This window comes from Microtus oregoni, unplaced genomic scaffold (genome assembly GCF_018167655.1).
Source record: "Microtus oregoni isolate MIOR12 unplaced genomic scaffold, Mior012 000016F_ref0000370, whole genome shotgun sequence".
Taxonomy (NCBI): domain Eukaryota; kingdom Metazoa; phylum Chordata; class Mammalia; order Rodentia; family Cricetidae; genus Microtus; species Microtus oregoni.
Window position 1 is genome coordinate 33,571,920 of NW_024543075.1, and position 20,891 is coordinate 33,592,810.

Genomic DNA, 20,891 nt, shown 5'->3' on the forward strand with positions numbered 1-20,891 from the left:
CGTTTTCTCATCGCCTTACAGGAAGGGAGGGCTTGTGTTTAGAGAGCGATCCAAATCATGTCAACCATGGCTCCCCAGATCTCCTCTTGATCCTCTGTAGAGAGTGTTGTGTGGAGTGATTTGGAGTCCCATGACGTGACTGGAGATTGTTGGGTGTGTTATTCTAGATGGCCCCTCTAGAAGGGCCACTGGGACTGGCAGAATTCAACAGTGTTTTCTATTTTTGTTTTGTGTAGTGCTGGGTTGAGCCAAGGTTCTTGCATATGTTAGAAAAGCATTCTGGCACTGAGCCACATCCTTACCTCAATTTCTCATTCTCTCCCTTCCTCCATCATTTCTTCTTTCCCTTCCTTTCTCCCTTCCTCCCTCTCTTCCTTTGACACAAGGTCTTTTATATCCCAGGCTGAGATACCTGAGAGTGACCTCAAAGTTCTGATCTTCCCCACCCCCAAGTACTGGGATCACAGGCATGTAGGGGATTCAACCCGGGGCTTTATGCAAGTTAGCCAAGAACTCTACCAGCTGAATTACATCCCTGGTATCCATTGTCTTCTTTTGAGACAGAATCTCATAGGGTAGATTAACCTCAATTACTGATCTTTTGCTAAATTATTCATCTTTTTGTTTCTACCACACCCAGTGATATTCCCATTTTTCTAATGCTAACCTGTTCGAAGCTGTACACCTTTAGAAAATTCATATACAAATGCCAGGCAGGTGCAGCTCTCCCCGAGGCTTTTCTGAGACTGGCTAACAATACCATGAAGTGAGTACCAGCGACAGGATCTGCAGCCTCGGGTCAAGTTTCAAAGATTTTGTTTTAAGTATGCTTTTGGATTTTCCCATTCATTATGACTAAAAGGAATAGAACTCAATTTGGGGGTCCCAGGAGCCACGAGCCTCCACTCTGAGCATGTCAGGAGATGTGCTCTCAGTGCCTTGCCCTGCTGTTTTAATGAGATTAATGATTGCTTTTCCACTGAGCACCCACCTGTGATGTTCCTAAAAAAAATGAAATAAATGGCTCACATGGAGATTGAGTGGGATCTTGCTGGGGAAAGTGCATGTTAACAGGCTCTAGAAATATGATAATTATCAGCTACTTAAGATGCAGCAACTGCAGTATGATAACAAGATGTATTATGCAGGTAGAAGGCACGAGAGAAGTGACACTAAGTAGAATTAGGAGAAAAAAGAGTAAAACAGAGATCTCATATGCGTCTTCTTTTTGTGGAAATAAAAATGGAAATGGGGGAAATTTGAATGCACATGTAGAAAGTGTTCAGCCTTTCTTCACTGCAGGTTTGCAACTGAAGTGCCTGTCCTTCCTGGGAGGCGTTCCTTGTATGCTAGACAGGAAGTCTGGGTGTGGTTAGGGTCACCAGATAGGAGCACATTTGGCTTAGATTATGCCTAGAAGCTGGTGCTGGGGGAAGGCAGTCAGAGTTCATAGGGCAGCTCTGGAGAAGACTTACACCTGATCCACAACCATAGGCAGAGGGAGGGAGAGAGAGAGAGAGAGAGAGAGAGAGAGAGAGAGAGAGAGAACGGGAATGGCATGAACCCAACCCCATTGGCACACCTCCTCCACCAAAGCCACACCCACTAATCTCTGTTTAACAGTTCTCTCAGCTGGGTACCATAAATTCAAATACATGAGCCCATGGGGAGCATTCTTATTCAAATTACCACATCTATCATCTATCTGTTAGTCTATCTATTTCTTGTTTATCACTATTCTGTCTGTCTTTCATCTACATATCATCTTCTGTCCATTCTTCCAAACACCCACTTGCCTGCCATATTATTTGGATTCCCTTGTTGCTTCCAAAGCTTTGCTTCCCCGCCCACCCTCCATGGATCCTCTGCCATTTTAAAACCCTATGGATGCAGCAAAGAATAAATCCTCGGGCTTTGTGTTTGTTGATCTTCAATGTTTGTTGAATGAGTAAATTCGCCTTTACCTAACTTTAAAGTCTGGTTCCTGCTCCCAAAGTATATTGTAAATCCAGCTGTCTCTTTCCATCTCCAATCTTTCTAGCTTCATCTAAGCCACTTCTTCTCCCCATGGCTCAGTCTCTCCTAGGTGGTCTCCCTCTATCCACTGTCCACCCAAATGAAATTTTCAGGCCGTCAGCTCCTAACACTCTTTTACTTAAAACCCTTCCAGCTTTCCCTGTTACTTTTATCACAAGGTCCCTGCTCTTCACCAAAGCTCACAAGGCTCCAGCCATCTCTCTTCAGCCTCTTGCCTAACTCTTTCTTACTAACCCTACTGGGACCATTGTCCATCTTTGGCCATTGAACTCATTCTGACAACAAAGATTTCCAATGCTGCCATCTCCGTTGCCCATGGTTGGTCCTTCATCTTTTAGATGCCAGCTCAAGTGTGACCTAAGCTTGCCACCATGTTTAGACAGTACCTTCTCTCCTAAAGTCTCTCTCCACTGTGCCACAGACTATAATGCCCAAGGCTTCTGTTTTATTTACCAAATGTCTGTGTCTGTCAATAGAAGGTGTACCCCACGAGGCAAAGACTCAGCTGCTGCCTCCAGCAGATGCTGAGTACCCAGCCCAGAGGCCTTGTATGTGATAGATGGTCAGTAGTAGTAGAATATTGACCTTGCTTCTCTCGCTCTTGACCTGTAGACACATTTTCATTTTGCAGAAAAGATATCCCTGCCACTGCTGTCCTTGTGACATCCTTTGCAGAGAGAATACTCATGATGCTGCAAACAAGGCTTACATACTTCATCCAGCGCTTCTGTACACAGGGCCCATCTTCACGCCTGCCATGAGCCCTCTGAATCCTCAGGCTTTCTAAATGCTAAATATATAGCAGTCATCAGATCTCCTATCTCTGGTGAATAACTCAGGCACATTCCTTTATGCTGAAATGCAGATCCTCCATTGAAAGACAACTTCCTTTTCAAGCATTTGGATAAGACTAGGTTTGTATTTATAAAAATAACTTATATGCCAGGGTGCAGTCTGGACCCAGAGTGCTTTTATTTGATTGCTCAATAAGTATATTTTCATCCATCCAAAGCTCTTGCCTCTGAGTATTGTGCACTGAGATAGTCAAATAAGTGACAGTAGCCCTGTTGAGTTCTGTTTAATTTTATTCAACATAATAATGTTTTGTTTTGTTCTGTTGCTTTTCTGGGCCCCTGGATACTAGTTTGAATGCGTCTTGCATGGGATGAGATGGGTTTGTGGGTTGAAGGAGAGACAGAGGACAGAATAGGGTAGAGCACACGCATGGATGGTACCTCTGCTCCTAGCCCCCTACGTATTACATCTCTGTGTGTCTGTTATATTAGTGTGCACACACATGTGCATGACAGTGCACATACACATATATGTACATGAATGCACAAGGTTGGCATTGGGTGTCTTCATTGATCATTCTCCACCTTTTTTTTTGAGACAAGATCCTTCACCACTGACCCTGAAACTCATGCTGTCCCCACCCCTTAGTGCTGAGATTACAAGGGTGTACCACCACATCTGGCTTTTTGCGTGGGTTCTGGGGACTAAACTCAGGTCCTTTTGCATTCATGGCGGACATTTGGCTGACTGAGCCATCTCCCCAGCACTTGTTGTACAAGCCATTGTATGACACAGCCCTACGTGTGTTTCCTCATGCAGAAACAGGGGTGGTCATACTTACCTCGTGAATTACTCTGAAGATGAAATAATGTAATAAACGTACTTCACATGTTGTGCGACAGATTACCGGTGACTTAATAAACAGATCATGGTATATGCTTCAACCATTTCAAGTGGACCCAGCTCATGCGGTCTGTACTTTTCTCCACTCTGGGTGATCAGGGTTCAGCGTTTGCCCTATCATATACTAGTAGTGTCTTTCTCCATCACCAGCTACACCATCTAGAAATAACTTCAGCCAGTTCAGTGCCTTCATTGCCACACGTCTCTCTGACTATCCCCTTCCTAAATTGACTTTAGTTTGATTTTCTGGGGAACATGTAAGAAAATACTCCAGGCCAGTGAGAGAGTGTGAAGAAAGACTACCCTTAATGCCCTCTCTGCTGCCCATGTGACTGCCTTCCCCTTTCAGCTCCAGACCTGCCCTGAGCTAGGGAGTCTGACAGCCATGCATTGACACTGGCCCCAGGCCATTCCTCCCTCTGCCCCAGCTGGGTACTGCAGCAGAATGGGAAGCATGGCCAGCCTCCAGATGGTTGTGCCCTGGTCTCCTGTCAGAACTGTTTGTCATCAGTTGCTCTTTGTGTGAGATAGAGCACCCATTCTTCCCTGGCTGTGCACTCCCAAACAGTTTGTTTATCTCACAAGCAACCCAGAATAAAGTACAAATTGCTTCCTTGAGAGGCTTTCTATTGAGACCACTCTCCTGAGGGCTCAGCCACATCCTTCACTCAAGGCTCATTTTCTTGCTAGGCCCTCCATGACCCCAGATGACTGTGCTGATGATGGAGAGAGACAAGCTATGAAGCTGTTCTTCCTACAGCCATATGGTTAGGGCTGGAGCAGGGCAGGAGCTAAAGGGACAACAGTCCTACTGCTTGGGAGGCCCATGAGTGACATACTCCAGGGATAAAATCCTATTTGCCAGCCGGGCAGTGGTGGCGCACGCCTTTAATCCCAGCACTCGGGAGGCAGAGGCAGGCGGATCTCTGTGAGTTCGAGACCAGCCTGGTCTACAAGAGCTAGTTCCAGGACAGGCTCCAAAACCACAGAGAAACCTTGTCTCGAAAAACCAAAAAAAAAAAAAAAAATCCTATTTGCCTAATGTTCCTACTGAGAATCCCTACATGAGATATTTAACCTCTAAGCCTCAGTTCCCTTGCTTAGAATGTGTTAGATATAAATGTCTCCCCAAAAAGTTAATGTGGAGAACATGAGACCCAGAGCAGTGGTATTGAGAAGGCGGCTGTGGAGATGACTGGACTACGAAGGCTCTGGTTTCATGGGTGGGTGATTTGTTCATTTATTTGCAGACTGTGGAGGGGATGGGTCTCTTATCCCAAGAGTGAGTCTATTATAAAAAATACTTTTGTTATCTTCCATGATGCCCTTTCCCACGCGATGACTCAGGATTCTGTAGGAAGTCCTTCCCTGCAGGGTGCCCTCTCAAGGGCCAGCCTTATGCTCTTTACAAATCACTGGCCTGTGGTGGTCAGTTGTGGCAACAGTACTAGAAGGACAGTATGGTTCTACAAGCCTTCTCTCTTTACCACAGCCTTTATAAACACCGTCTTGGTTAACAAGCCAGAGGTTAGTCACTGACGAGTCCTAGAGAAGTGGACGGGGGGGGGGGGGGGGGGGCTGGCAGACAAAGGATAGCTCTGTAGGATGGGACCTTCCAGGGAATCCTGCTCTATCCTGTTCTTAGACCTCCGTGTTGATACTGAGAAAGACCTCCTCAAGGCAACAAAATTGAGGGCAGCAGGTGAGACATCCTTCCTGGCTCTGCTCTGGGGATTTGCAGCTGAGCTTTGAATGACCTTACACCCCATTGGTCTATAGAGCAGGATTCTGATGTGCTCTGGGGAAGGGACCTTATTATAAGATCAACCCTCAGGGTACTTGTGCTATCCTACAGACAGACTGGCTAGGCCTCTCTTGCATCAAGTCAAGAGGTCCACAGACGTGCTGGCCTGCATGTGGAACTTACTATACTCCACCCAAACACTTTGTAGCAGATAAGGCAGTATAGTTATCATGTTATTTTCTCAGAGGAAGAACCAGCGGTTTTGAAGTGTGTACAATTGCGACTAAGCCTGTAGCTGGTAGAGGACCGTGCAGGGACTCAGTGGGCATCTGGATGCTCAGCCTGGGTCTGCCAGTGTGCTAGGCTGTCATGTGCCGTAGAAGAACAGGGATCTTAGGCTGCAATGGGGTGGGACGCTTCCCACAGCTCATGCAGTGCTAAGCATTGCACGTGAAAAATGTCTTTGCTCAACCGTTAGGAGGTAGACATTCCTTTTATCCTGTTTCTGCTGCTTGAGTAACGAGTGTGTCAGGAACTTGCTCGGCCTCAGTTTGTGAGTGGCAGGCTAGCAGTTCAACCCTGGTCTGCTAAACTTGGAGCCATCTGCCTTCCAGGACCCTCACACAAAGTAGACTCTGGTAATTAGCTGGTGTCTGGTGGGACCAGGACTCTGAGGAGCTGGTGTGGCTGGCTATCTGAGGTGTCCGTTTTGCTGGCCTAGGAAGAGATGTCATTCATCAGGGGGGCCCTGTCTCCTAGGCCCTTCTCTGTGCTCCCTGGGAGCAGCCTGAGCCTCTGAGAAGGCACTGGCCTGGAGCTGCACACACTGAAGCTTGCCTGCTGCTAGGAAGCATCGGAGTCACTTTTAATGAGGACCAGGTTGTCAGGGCTGCACCCACCTTTCATCTTCTCCTTCTGAAGTCTCTTCAGAGTCTGGGACAGTGCGGCTCAGGGCCTTCATTAGCCTTGCAGCGTCTGAAACCCTCACAAAGGCAATAAAGCAGCCTTGGTCCTTTTGTGTTTATGGCAACTCAGACAGCTTTTCTTGGCCACAGCCGTCCCCAAAATAATCTCCCCAGACTTAGCCTCTCAGTGCCGTGCGGCTGAAAGAAGCCGGGTTTGCTGACCTCGCAGATAGTCAGGCAGCAACAATTGCTTCCCTAGCAGCAAAGCCGTCGGCCCATCTATCCTGAAGGGGAGGGTTCTGGAATCTGGGAGACAGTTGAACATGTCTCTCTGTCCCTCCTGCAATGATCTGTGTCATCTCTCTCCAGCCCCACACCTAAAGAATATGTCATGTTCTATGGGGACAGGCTGCTACTGCTTAGCGGGCATTTCTGGAACCTTGATTTCAAAATCCCTTCCCCCTTCCTAAGACTCTTCCCTATGGTAAATCATGAGAGCAGAACTCCGTGAAGAACCCTGAGACCCACAGTCCTTCAACTGATCAAGATTTCCTTCCCCGGAAGTCTTCCTGCAGCCTTGCAGCAGGGCGGAGCAGGCTTTCTCCGCTGTTCCTCAGAGTGTGTTCTGTAGAACACCCCACAGAAACATTTGAGAGAAAGGACAGGGCTTCTCAAGAGTTGGCCATTGTAAGAGTGTGAAGGGCAGGGAGGAGGAGGGTCAGCGCTGAGCATCTGGGGTCTGGGAACCAGGTTAGCCCGGCAACGGCACAGCCTTCTCTTTTATATACAAGGATGTCTGAAAACCCTCTGTATTGGGCTTAGAAACTCCAGGAGGGAGATGAAATGCCATGATGCTCAGGTGAAGAAAATAGACCTTGCAGTCACAAGTTATTAAATTTCCAAAGGCTCCTAGAAGGAAGGAAATGACAGCATCTTACTCTGTCTGAGAGAAGGTAGCATGCTTTTCTAGAATATACTTTTGATATCTAAGGATGGTGATATCAGATCGGGTGATGCGGCACTGAGGTGCCATGACTGTTGGGACTGAGGTGTTGACAGTGAACCCTGAGTCCTGTGGATCAGGCAGGAGCCGCTCTCATCCTGGGGTGAGAATCACCCTTCAGGGAGGGGAGGAACAGCTGGGGTAGTCCACATTTTTAATGCATTTGTGAGGTGGGTTCTCAGACTTGAGTCAGAAACCACTGCCTTCAGCCCAGTGGTCCTAAACCATGGCTGTATGTTAGAGTCACCTGGGGAGATAAGTAAATCAAAGGCGGAAAACCTTAATTGATTTATTCAGGGCTGGGTCAGGATGGATTTGGGCATTAACCTTTGGCTGCTTTGTTCCCCTGCTGTCTCTAAGACGCAGCTGTGTTGAGATCCTGGGTTTAGCTCTAGCTCAGGAATGGTATCTGTCTGTGTCCTGCTTGCACAGGTGTAAGTGTGCATGTGTTTGTGTGTTCTGGCTGGACCTTGGGCTTTCTCTACCCACAGGGTGGTTCCCTTCACTGTGTCTCCATGGGGCTGTCACCTTAGTATAGTGGCTTCTGTTGTGCACAGTGACAGTTGACAGAAGCTAGGAGATGAGCCTTGATCACATTGCCTCTGGATATGAAGGAGCTGTGAAGGACCAGTTTTGACAGCTACAGGCAGAAGCCAATGTAAGACGGGGGGTGCTTCTGGGGTGCTGAGTGGTCCAAGTGGGGTACAAGCTGAGGCTGTGACAGGGCTGCAACCCCTGACTATTGAGATGGTTGTCTGCATGTCAGTGAGATCCAGCAGGTCCTCTCTCTGTCACTGACCCACACAGCATACATGGCTGGCACGAACACAGGGATGCCTACCTATATCCCGCCTCCTGGACCCTTTAGGAAGATGCTATTCTGTGCTCAGAGATAATACATGTGTTTCTCATGTTGTATAGCCAAAGGCACAATGTAGCTATTAAGCAGGGCTCTGTCGCCCAGGAGGTAAGACAGTTTCCATCCTGAATCTTCTAGAAATCCCCTGTAAGGATCTGTGGGAGTGTCCTTATGGTGGATCTCCCACAGATCTGTGAATGTCTTTATGGCAAACCTCTCATGAATCTGTGAATGGGTCCCTATAGTGGCTCTCCAATGGATCTGTGAACGTCCTTATAAAGAATGACCCCTAACCTCTCTCAGGGGTCACCTATTGCACTGGGCTGAGCATGGTGGTATTTACCTGTGGATCCCAGCAAAACACAGAAGGCTAAGACAGGAGGATTCCAAGTTTATTGGCAGCCTGGGCTATATTACTGTCTAAGAAAAAAAATCACTATCCTAGATATATTTATTGCATTGTGGCAGACCCTCCTTTCTCCCAGGGGTACCACATCAGCATCCTGGGACAGTCAGAGGTCGTGTGCCTTTTGCAATAACATCATCCCAAATGACCGTTGCTGGTGTTTACAGTAGTGATAGTTATTTGTTAAATTTCAGGTAATATGAAGGGAGAGCAGGGATTTAACATTCTGATCTAGATCAGTGATTTTCAAAATTCGGTCATTGCCTATCAAAGGGTTATGAAATCAATAACACACTAGTGCACAACCAGTGTTCCTCTTTCTTAATAGAATATTCCAGAGCAAAACAGGTCTCCGATCTGTCATATATAGTGTACCCGCTACTTTCTTGTTGCTGTGACAAGCTACCTGACAAGGGCAACTTAAAGGAGAAGGGCTTATTCTGGCTACAGTTTGATGATCTAATCTATCTCTGGTGGACGCTGGTGCTGGGCTTGCTTTTTATTCATCCTGGGGCCCCAGCCCATAGGATGCTGCTCCTCTCATTCAGAGAAATCTATTCCATCTGTCGCTGCTGCTGCTGCTGTATAAAATACCCTGACAAAAACCCACCTAGGAGAGAAAGGATTTGCTTTAGATCCAGTTCCAGTTACAGCTCATCCAAACAGGGGTGTCAGGGTGGAGGAACTTCAAATAGCTAGTCACATCACATTCATAGCTAGGACCAGAGAGGGTGAATGTGAGCATGCTCATTGCTCAGCCCACTTTCTGCACTCACAGTCCAGGACCCAAAGTCAGGGAGGGAATAGTGCCACCACAGTGGGCCAGGTCTTCACATGACAATTACTGTAATCAAGACAGTCTGCCAAAGACATGTTCACCGGCCAACCTGGTATAGACAGCCATCGTTAAGATTCTCTTCCAAGGGTGATTCTAGATTGCATCAAGTCCATACACCGACACTTCCTCAGTTAAACCTCTCTGGAAACGCCTTCATAGACACACCCAGAGAGGTGTGCCTCCTAGACAACCCAATTCTAAATCTAGTCAAGCTGATGATGAAGATTAACACATAGTAAAACTAAAGATTGTTTTGCAAACTTGTTTTTCATGTAGAGGGGTGTGTGTGTGCGTGTGTGTGTGCTGTGAGTGCAGTAAAGGAAATAAACTTCTTTATTGTAAGTTATGGCCAAGAGGCCAAGCTGGAGACTGGTGTGTGATGTGGGATTCCCCTCCATATGCTGTGAATATGTTTTATTACCAGTGGTTACCAGCAAGTTACTAGCTGCTTTGGCCTATGGCAGGGAAGAATAAAACCAGGTAGGAAATCTGAACATACACACACACACACACACACACACACATACACACACACATACACACACACACACACATATAAAGAGTAGGTGTAGTCAAAGAGACGCCATATAGCTGTCTGAGGAGATAAGATAACGGTAAGCGGGAATCTTACCGTTAGGTCACAGCCTCATGGTGATATACAAATTAATAGAAATGAGTTAATTAAAGAAGTAAGAGCTAGCTAGGAATACCTAAGCTATTGGTCAAACAGTGTTGTAATTAATACAGTTTCTGTGTGATTATTTGGGTCTGGGGAGCCGGGAAACAAAAGCACAGCCTCCGTTGACAGGCGTGGGAGGGGATTCCTGGGCCCCTTAGCTCTGGGTGTGGCACTGCTGCATTTGGGAGACCTCCAAGCCCACTGTGCTGAGCAGAAGCTTGCCCAGAAATGCAGGGAGGACTCAGGAGAAGGCAGGCCCTGGGTGGCACGCACCCTGGTCCTACATGCTGTCCTACAGTTCTGTCTCCTGTCTGGTGCCTTGCAGGAAGCAGGAGCTTAGGAAGGAGACCGTCTCTCTGAAGTCCACAGTACAAGTACCACGTGTATGAGACAATGGAGTGGCTGGGCACATGAGGTGGTCTGGGCCCCTACTTGACAAGTTCAAATAGCGTCTTGTCACTGCTAGGCCACTCTCAGTCCCCTGAGCACGCTGTGCTAGTACTCAGCTTTCTTTGACGTCTATGGTTTCTGACATGCCATGCTAGTGGGTCATGAGCACCAGAATCCTAGGCAGCCTTGAGAAGCAGGACACAAGCCATGAGGAATGTATCTACTTTCCTGCAGAACCATAGAGCCACAGGGGTGTGTTAGTAGCTTATCACTGCTGTTAAAAATACATGAGAAAATCAAGTTACAAAGAGAGATTTGTTCGGTCTCATAGTGTTGGAGACCCCAATGCTGGCACTATTGCTTTGGGTCTCAGACAACAACACAGTGATAGTAGACGTGCATGTCAGAGCAGAGCGACTCATCGTGTGTCTAGGAAGCAAAGGAGAGCATGAGGAAAGGGGCTGAGGCCCCACAGGAACCACTGAAGACAATCCTGAGACCTGAGACTTTCCCACAAGATGTCATCATCTGAATGTCCTCAGCACCACTCAGTGGAACACCCTGTGGGTTAGCCCTTTAACTCATAGGCTTCTGGGGGACATTCAAGATCTTAACTCTAACAGTGGCCCTAGGATGCAAATTTGACGGACCAGTTGGCAGGAAGATCTTCCCACCTACCCAACTCTCCTGCCTCTATTGTCAGTCTGGGTAGAGTGGACCCCACTCCGAGGAGCCGGGATGCCCATGCCCTGGCCTTTCCTGATTTCCCATTGTCCCCTAGAGGGATAGGGGCCAGGATTAGGGGCAGACCTTGCAAAGACCTCATTAGGATACTCGTTCCAGGGCACTGGCAGCTTCTGGATTCACACGATCTACTGGAAGGATGGAGGAGCTGCCTACGATTCTAAATTACTCTATGGCAGATGCAGTGGAGAATATTAGAAGATGACAAGCAGTCATCCCAAGAAGACCAGCAACTTCACTCATCTTTCTACCTTCAGTTCCCGGCACAACATTTGACCAGTAACAGTTACAAAACTTAACGATTAATGTATGCCCATGGAGAATATGAAGGTTCTATTGCTAAATTACACACTCCCTCTAGAAACCCCACAGGAAGCAGTTTCTACAACCACTCCAAGTTTTCCACGTTTAGAAACTGAAACATGGAGAGGTTTAGAGGCTCATGGCAGGTTAGACAAATGGTGAGGGGTAAAGATACATTCCAGACCCAGGCAGAGCATCTCAGAGGTCCTGTCTTTCACTCCTGGGCCACGCTGACTCTACAGAGGTATACCTTGCCAGTTCTGAATTAGGGAAGCAGGCCTCATGCTATTATAACCCTAAAAGCATAGAATCTTATTTTTTCCTGTCTAAGGATACACAGAAAATGTATCCCAAGCCAGGGTGTCTTCACCAGTGCGCCAAGTTATACCTCTATCTGAGCCACCACCCAGGTAAAAGGACAAGAAACCCAAGTCCATGTCTCCTACCCACAGGGCACTTGTTAAGGCTGTGTATCAGAGCACCCTCTCTGGCCCAACCCCAACCTTGAAGAAGGGTGTAGAAGGGGAACGTGAGATCTGCAGGCTCTCTGAGCAGAGAACTCGCTGTTAGCTTTGAGTCTGGAAGACCTTAGCTCTCACGGGTAAGCAGTTTGCCTTCTGATGATTTAGTGTGTGTGTTAGGTGTGCTTGATAGTGCACTTTGGAAATATACTCGAAGGGTTGAGGTGATGGCTCACTTGGTTAAACCTCTTACCCTGAAAGCTTGAGGACCATCGTTTGAGCCCTAGAACTTACAGTGAAGTGTTGAACATGGTAGTTTGTTTGTCATCCCATCTCCAGAGGGCCAGAGATAGGATGGTAACTGGCTAGCCAGCCTAGCCCATGTGGTGAGTCCCAAGTCAGTAAGAGTTTGTGTCTACAAAAACACAGGGAATGGCAGCCACTTTAAGAGTGACATCTGAAGTCGATGTTTGATCTCCACATGAATACACAAGAGTGCACACACACACACACACACACACACACACACACAAAGTGGGGGGGGGGAGAGAGAGAGAGAGAACATTTGTAGAGCAAAGTCTTAATAATGGAAGAAAGTGCAGACTGTGGATAATCCTGAAACCCAGTGCTGCAGCCTTGTCTGACCTTGTGCAGACGAATCAGCACAGATGCCCTTCAGAGTCCATTGTGACATAAGCAGATAAGCACAGGGCCCATTCGCTGTGTCCCAGACTTACACAGATCCTTTGTGCAGCCCTTGGCTGAGCCTGTCTGACTGTAGACTGTGTCTGCTTCCTTCCTCAGTTTCTGGTGCCCAGGCGGCATGGCTAGGTTGGGAAATTAAGAATTTGCTAGAGGAAAAGGACACACACACACACACACACACCCCTTTCAAAATCACAGGCATGGTAGCTTTTGCAGACGTTCCAGGGGGTACACATTGCATGACTAACACAGCATCAAGACATCATACAGGTTTCACATCTTTCATGTGATAAATATTTTTTTTTTGCTATCATGCTTGAGAAATGGATTTTGTTTGAAAATGGCCTGCTTCCTTTGATGGCTGCTTTGACGTGGCTTCAAAGCCTGACGCAGACAAATCTGCTTTTCCATGCTGCAGTTCAGCCATGGCTGCTGGGCTGGGAGATTTATGACTGAGAAATGTCATACATTGATGTTCAATGGACAGAAGCTGTTGGGAGTCATGGCCTGCTCATCCCTGAACTGCCCTGGCTGGGTACCCAGGCACATATGAGTGAACCCCAGATTCACTAGGCTGTGACTCAGACCAAACTGCATATTAAGGTTCATATGTGGACTGTTTAAGCAGAGTACAGCCCCAAAATATTTCAGCTTAAGTTGAATTTTTTTTAAGCTTATGGTGTTCTTGTCTGCTCATTGTAGTAGCTGGCTTTTGGTGATCTTGCTGCATGTGTTGAATGGGCACTTGGAACAGGAGAATCTGCTTTGGGGTCAAGCCTTTGAGAAGTACTGCAGGCTGTAACTGTGTGTCTGTGTATACATGTATGCTAGTATGCACATTCAAGTGTGAGGATATATATGCATGTATGTTCATATATATTGTGTGGCCCTACACATGAGTATACTCATAAGAGCATGCCCATGCACAAGTGTATGTGAACATGAGTATGAGTGTTCACATGTGGAGATGTGTGTTTGCATGAATGTATGCACATGTTCAGGTCCATGCCTGTGTGTGCATGGAGGGATAGAGTGTGCATGTGCATTGCAAGTGTGAGCCTAAGTATATGTACACATTTGTGTATGTGTGTACAGCCAGCAAGTGCAATATGGGGCAAAGTAGCACCAGGGCCTGGGTAGTGATCCTTAGCCCCTTCCCAAATGCATGGGAAGGCCCACCTTACCGCCAGCAACTGTAAGATCTGGGCACAGGCGTCTGCCCTATTGGGGAGCTCTGGAGGCAGAAAGGAATTTGCCAGATTGCCCTTGGTGTAGGCTCTTTTCTGGCCATCTCAGACATATTGGAAATACTTACTCATTTATCAGAGGCCACAGCTATTTTGCAGGGTCTTTGTGGGTGATAGAAGGCACACACCAAGGAACAAAGCGTCCAGCAGCTTGGTGAGCTTTAGTTCTGGCTTCCACTGCTTCCACCTGTGTGGCTCAATTAAGTCCCTTAACCTCTCTAGGCACGAGGAACTGAGCTAGAAGTCCATGTGTCTGTGTGAGCTAGTGCCAGTGACATGTTAGGATACCAAGGATATTGTTATAACGTTGTGTTTATAAATGAGAAAACAAGCCTAGAGAAGGGGATGGCCTGTCAGCCCTGCCCAGTGTGGGGCTGAGAGTCAGGGCTAGAGAGCAGGCCTACGGCTCCCACTAGTGTTCCTTACCCCTTTCTGTGTCACCGCATGATGTTCGTAGTGAGACCCTGGGCCCACAGCCTCAGTAGTATCTGTAATACATGGAATACAGGTTCTCCTACCCGCATAGCACTCCTGAACAGGGGACTCTGGGGCTGGGTACCAGGGGTGCAGGCTTCCTTTTGCAGCATGTCCCAGCACTTCAGAGAGAATTGTGCGGAGAAAGGGTCGGCTGTGGGACTCGTATCTTTCTCCCACAGATGGATCTGTGAATCCCCATCAGGAGAAGTGTGGCCCTCAAAGGCCGGGAGGGTGGATCCAGCAAGCTCATTCTCCGGAAATTGATGTGTGGACACTGGGTGCTTTATGTGGGAACGTGAGGTGTATATTTAGGAGCCTGGGTGTTAGGCTCCTGGCTGTCAGCTCTCAGAGAAGGAGAATGATGGTGTGTGCTTCAGAGTTCATTATATCTCGCCGGCAGAATTCTAGGAGGAAAGGGTGGTTTTAAAGAAGTAAGTAATGGCACTCATAAATCCAAGTTCCTAAGATACATTCATTCGCCACTCCCTAAAATGAGGATTTTTGCAAGTACTTTTTATTTCATCGGCTTGAAGGGGAAATCTGAGCATTTTCCCAGCAGCTTTATTGTGCACAGTTTCTGGCGCACTCTGTTTCCTTGTCTGTGACTGTGCACACACCAAGTGTTGACTGCCCCTGCTTGTTCTAGACATCTTGACTGTGAGCTCAGCCACAACCGTACTCAGAATCCCTCCGTGCAGGGGTGGGAGGACTCAGTCAGGAGTCAGTACACTCAGGAAAAAGCCGTTGTCCCATCCCTGGAGTGAGCTTGCCATCCAATAGCTTGCCTGACACATAAACCCACCTAGCCTTCTCCCCAGGACCCCAGCTAAGGCCTGAAAACCCTCTAACATCCAGCCTACTTGCCTGGGACTGTCCACTCACATCTTGGTTCCCTCCCAGGATGCAAGCCCTGATTCCTCTACCTTGCGCTGACTGGCAGCAGCTCTGCCCAACTCCTGCCAACTGCACTGGGCAGTCAATGTGGGTGCTGGGGTTGAGTGAGCAGTAGACACAACAAGTATCCGCTAGGGTTCCTTTGCCTCATTGAGGCCCTGGGACAGAGTCTTTGATCCTCTTCTCAAGAGTGGAGGGAGGTGGGGCCAAGCCACTGAGCCCTGACTGTGTCAGCAGAATGGTGGCCACCCAGAAACCTGCCTGTGTGCACTGCTGAAATCTATGGGCATTCCAGCCTCCGTGGAAAGGGGAAGTCAGGCTGCAGATTAAAGTGAAATGCTTAATCCAGCTGGCCTTAACCTTGGAAGCATCCCAAGCAGATGGCATTCCTGAGTGACTGGGAGGTTCTGAGGGAGTGGGGAAGGAGAAAGCAGAAGAGGCCAGTGTTTTGTGAGGAGTAAGGCCTGCTGCTATAAAGACGGAATGAGGGCCATGCGCTAGGAATCTGGCAGCCTAGGGAGGTTGGAAAAGGCAGAACGTAGATTTTCTCTGAGCCCCTAGGAGCAACAAGCCTGTCCACACATTGGTTTTAGCTCAGTGAGACCCCATCACACTCCCATTTCCAGAATTCTAGGATAATAGTAAACGTGGGACCTTATAGCCACAGGGCTCAGGGCGTCGCTTCATCTGGGCCCAGGACAAGGCTGGGATTTGGACCTGAGTCTGAGTGTTAGCCGGAGGAAAAGGAGACCACGTCCCAGGCTGGGGCTTTGGGGTAGGGGAGCTGCACAGTGGACCTGTGTTGAAGGAAGGGTCCCGACACTGACTGCACCTGTCACTTCTCCTTGGGTATTCCATGAAGCTTGTCCTCATGGGCAATAATGGGAAGAACTATAAACCCTGTCTAGGTTTCCTTGAAAGGCCCAGCAAGCATCCAGGTTTTTAGGGGAAAAGGTGAATTGTTCCCAGCAGGGAACAGGCACACAGGGCTTCGCTGAAAGCTGCTGAGCAACTGTTCACTTCTAGACATTCAATTAGCCCTTTGCTTTTTAATTCCAAATAAAGCATGCACAGAGGCATCTTAGGGGTTGAAGAAGAGTCTTCTTTAAAAATCACTGAATTGGACATTAAGCAGGGTGAACATCGTGATATGCAAATTATATCTCAGCAAAATTGTTTTTAAAGACAGGGAGTGGTGTAAAAAGGAAGCTTGATCCCCCGGAACTGGAGTTAGAGACATTTGGGGACCACCCAACACAGATGCTGCGAACCAAACTTGGGTCCTCTGGAAGATCAGAGTGTGTTATAAGCACTGAGCCACCTCTCCAGTCACAGGTTTAAAGCCAAGGTCACAGCATCCTCCCCCACAGCTCCTGGGCAGGTGGCTCCAATCCACAAGGGAAAGAAACATGCTTGAATCTCCTTTGGGTCTTGCTCAGAGGCCATGAATGACAGGCCCAGGAGTGAAGAGACAAGAGTCCAAGAGATGTCTGGGAGGAGGACCAAGAGACAGGAGCAGCATCCTCCCAATAAACTTTAACACAAGACCTCAGTGCCTAGAAATCATGTCCTCAGGATCTTGGTCACCTGTTGCTTCTGTCTCCGGGTTTTGTCACCAAGTCCCCAACAACCACAGCTCTGAACAGGACTTGAGGCTAAACAGAAACAGCAGTGACCGAGGACTTGGCCCCTGGGCAAAGCTGGGTCACTCCTCACTCGCTCTCAATGCCATCTTAGTGTGTGCTGTGCTAGCGAGAGGGCCACCAATACCTGAGGAAAATCAGAGGAACACGAAGGTTCCATCTGGTTCCTGCGGCAGTGCCATCAAGCACTGCGAAGCAACGCTGCGCTCTCAGAAAACCTGCCATATAGTCTAGATGACAACTGGTGAACACTCAGCCGTATGAGTCACATCCCATGTGGTGGTATCGTCTGCCTCCTCAGCTCTGTGGTCTGACTCCAAGCCACTCTGACCTCCTGCAACAGCTATGTACTGGGAGCCCTGTGCTGGAATCCAGACGGCAGAGATGAGTGTTGGGTTCTGTTGAAGAAGAGGTCTGGGCTACAAAGCTCTCTTGCAATCTCTCCAGAAAGCTGCTTCTCTTGCAGCTATAGCAAGAGCTGGCAAATGTCTTCCCACTGTGAGGCTCTCGAGGGATGTGGGCTTGGAGAAAGGTACAGTCAGAGAAGGTCAGGGTTGGACAACCCTGCAAGGCATGCATCACTCAGAGATCCAACCTTGTCTCTCTGTCCTGGGTTCTCAGCACTGCCAGGGCCTAGCTACAAAGCCAGATTCAAAAGGCTCAGCAGGGCATCCACCTGTGCTCCTGGTGCTTGACAGATTATCTGAAGCTCAGAGTTTTGCAGTTGCTTCCCTTCCCCACTTTTCCCTTGCCTCAGAGAATCATCATGGAGACAGTTAGGATAGATTTGCATGTGTGGGTGTCAGGGTCTGTGGGCGCAGCTCTGAAATAGTGTTATAACATTTCCTGTATGTGCTATATGACCAGTGGTAGAACGTTCTGGAAAATAGGAAAATAAGATATATACAGTGAGGACTGGGCATTGCCGTGGATGAACTGCCAAGCTGAAAAAGTGCCCTAGAAATTCATTATTCTGTTTACAGGGGCCTGTGTATGAAGGGATAGTGGAGAGATAGAATTTATTTTCTCTTGTGTGCGATAGCACACACCTAGAATCCCAGTACTTGGGAGGCTGAGACAGAAGATCCTAGAGTGTGAGGCCACCCAGAGCTTTCCAGTGAGATCCTGTCTCAGGAAACAGGCTGACAATATACACATTTGCCAAGAACTTGGCAAGCCACAGGTTCTAACCACACTACAGAGGCACTGGCTTGGCTTTGAGCAGGACCCAGGGGGCTCCCAGCTAGACCAAGTCTGTACCTAGATTTCTGTCTGGCCAAGAGATCTGAAGGCTTCTGAGAAAAAGCCCAAAGCTGTGAGGAAAAGAGGGACACTCAGAGGGGATTCTTGAGAGTCATCTCTACCCTGTGAAAGTATGCCCACAGCTTAGCAATTGGTCCACACCAGCTCAGGCCCTCTGGCCTTTCCAAGACTTACCTCCCCTAAGTCTTGAAATTTAGTCTTGAAATTTATATACAGGGTGCATTGCAGGACATAAGAGGGCTCTGGGAAAGGAGGGAGTGATCTTGAGCAGAAAGAGGGTACCGGAATGCATGTGCAACAAAAAAAAAAAAATGATTTGTCTGGAGGGGAAAGAGGTTCAGTCAAAGGTGGGGAAGGGAGACTTGAGGAGGGCATTGGGGGTGCGGGAGGATAAGAACAAAGTAGATTGACGTGTACATATGAAAAGGTCATCATGTAACATATTATTTGTCTGCTAACTTAATATTTAATATAAATATGGGACAAATATTGCTTTCCTAGTTCCCTTAGCTCACCATGTGTGTATGATGTGTGTGTTGTGTGTGTGCATGTCTGTGCATGCACATGGTGCACATGTATGTGCAGACCAGTAGACAACCTCGGGTATCACTCCTTAGGTACCATCCACATTGTGGTCTGGAACCGAGCAGGTAGACTACAAGGCCTGGGCAGTGAGCAGCAAGTGTCTGCTGTTTCCGCCTCCCCAGCACTGGGATTGCAAGCACGTGCAATCACATCTGGGACTTCAAGCACATGCCACCACATCTGGCTCTTTTTTGACATGGGGATCAACTTCGAGTGCTTCTTGTAGAACTTCACCAACTGCACCACGACCCCCTCTCCCAGTCCCCAAGTTCATCTTTAAGAGCATGCTGGCAATCATTTGTACCCAAACCAAGTAACAAGGTGGGGACACAGTGCTGTAACCTCTGTCTTCAATCTGTTTGTAATACATTATTATGCAACACAGGCCTAATTGTGAATCATAATTTTTTCATTAACTGATCTCATTTTACTTGGTAATATCCATTTAGGCGTTTGAGAGCAATAAAACTCCATTTCTTTTAAATATTATATGATTCAGTTGGCTCACTGATTTAGATTTTACTGCTCCCCCCCCCCCCGTTTGAGCAAATGAGTCATCCATCTTTGTAGAGATAATGAGGACCTTCAAGATCATGCAAGCAGGCCTCATGGGGAGAATGTGCAGGTGCACCCCGGTCTGAAATGGAGCATTCTGGAACTGGGCTGGCTCCCACATCTTAAAACCCCTTAGAAATGCATTGTGGGTCTTACTGTGCTCCTCAGTAGATCGTGGTAATGATATGACTCACCTTGTCTTGTGGGTCCCAGCCTGCTGCAATGCACAGCCCATAAAATGCAGTGGGGGGTCCACTGTGTGTGGGGACAGTGAGGGGGAGAGTGGGAGGGCTCCAGGATGGAATTATCCAAGATCTACTTCCTTCTGGGTGAACCCAGGCACATATCTTGTGTTCTCTGTGTGTCCGAAGAGGATCAGTTAGGATCTGTGTAGGCATGTTTAGGAAAAGGCCATGGCTCAGGCTGGGCTGATGTTAATGAGTTACACCTCCAACCCAGTGGGTGGTCAGAGCCTCCAAAGGAGAAGTTCTCATGCTTGCTCCCTCTGGGAGTTTGGTGGGCAACTAAGAGTCCTTTTATGCCTGCATCTATCTCTTCTCACTCCTATATATCATCCCTGCATCGCCTCGCTTGGGTCTGCTTTCTGAACTGCCAAGCACTTTTAGCCATGTCAGATTTCCTGCCTCTGAAGCCCTCTGGGGTGCCAGGGATGCTGGGAGCTTGAAGCCTCCCTCTGTGAGCAGGCAAAGTCACTCTTCCCAGAGCAGCTCTTAGTACAGTGACTCAAGAGTAAGTGGCCATCTGGAGCACCGAGTGCCCAGATCTGGAAGACCTGAGGACCCTGGCCTTGTTTCCAGCCTGTGTCTTCAGGTGTGTTGTATACCTACTAGTGTTGTGGGAACTCCTTCATCAGTAGCCTTTTAGATACCGGCCCATTTGGGGCATAGTCTGAGGTACTATAAGCACAGGTGAAAGGCCTGCATGCCCCTTTTTCTGCTGGATTTGGTTCCCTGCTTCCAGTGCCCACAGAGGACTGTGAATCTCTATACTTACTGTGTTTTATCCCCAAATAAACACACCTTTGGTATACTCCATTCTGGGCTATTGTGGATCTCTTTAATACATCTCCATACAGCTCTATACAGACAGCCAAGGGGACCCAACAGGTACCCTATAACTGTCTCTCCTGGTCCAGGCTTACTACTGCATCCTCAGATCTCCATCTGGTTCCAGGCCTTGGGCTCCACCTTCTGTGTTCATGGCATAGAGGGCACCAGTTCCACTGGACTAGATGTCTGTTTACTGTCATTTCTTTAAGTGGTTTTCCTGACTGTCTGTCCCAGGACATTAGTTTAAGTTTTGGCCTAAAAGCTGTGCTAGGCCTCTTACTGGGCATCAAAGAGGGATTAGGGGACCCACTCCTGTTGCTGCTCCCGGTTCCCATGGATTATGTGTTCACTGGGAGACATACACTCACCTAAGTGTTTCATGTGT

At 48.0% G+C, this 20,891-nt stretch overlaps 1 protein-coding gene across 1 annotated transcript in view; it reads left to right on the top strand.

Moving 5' to 3' along the window:
* Positions 1 to 20,891, top strand: part of Galnt18 (polypeptide N-acetylgalactosaminyltransferase 18) — a 310,769-nt gene that overhangs the window by 134,232 nt on the left and 155,646 nt on the right. The window lies entirely within an intron of this gene.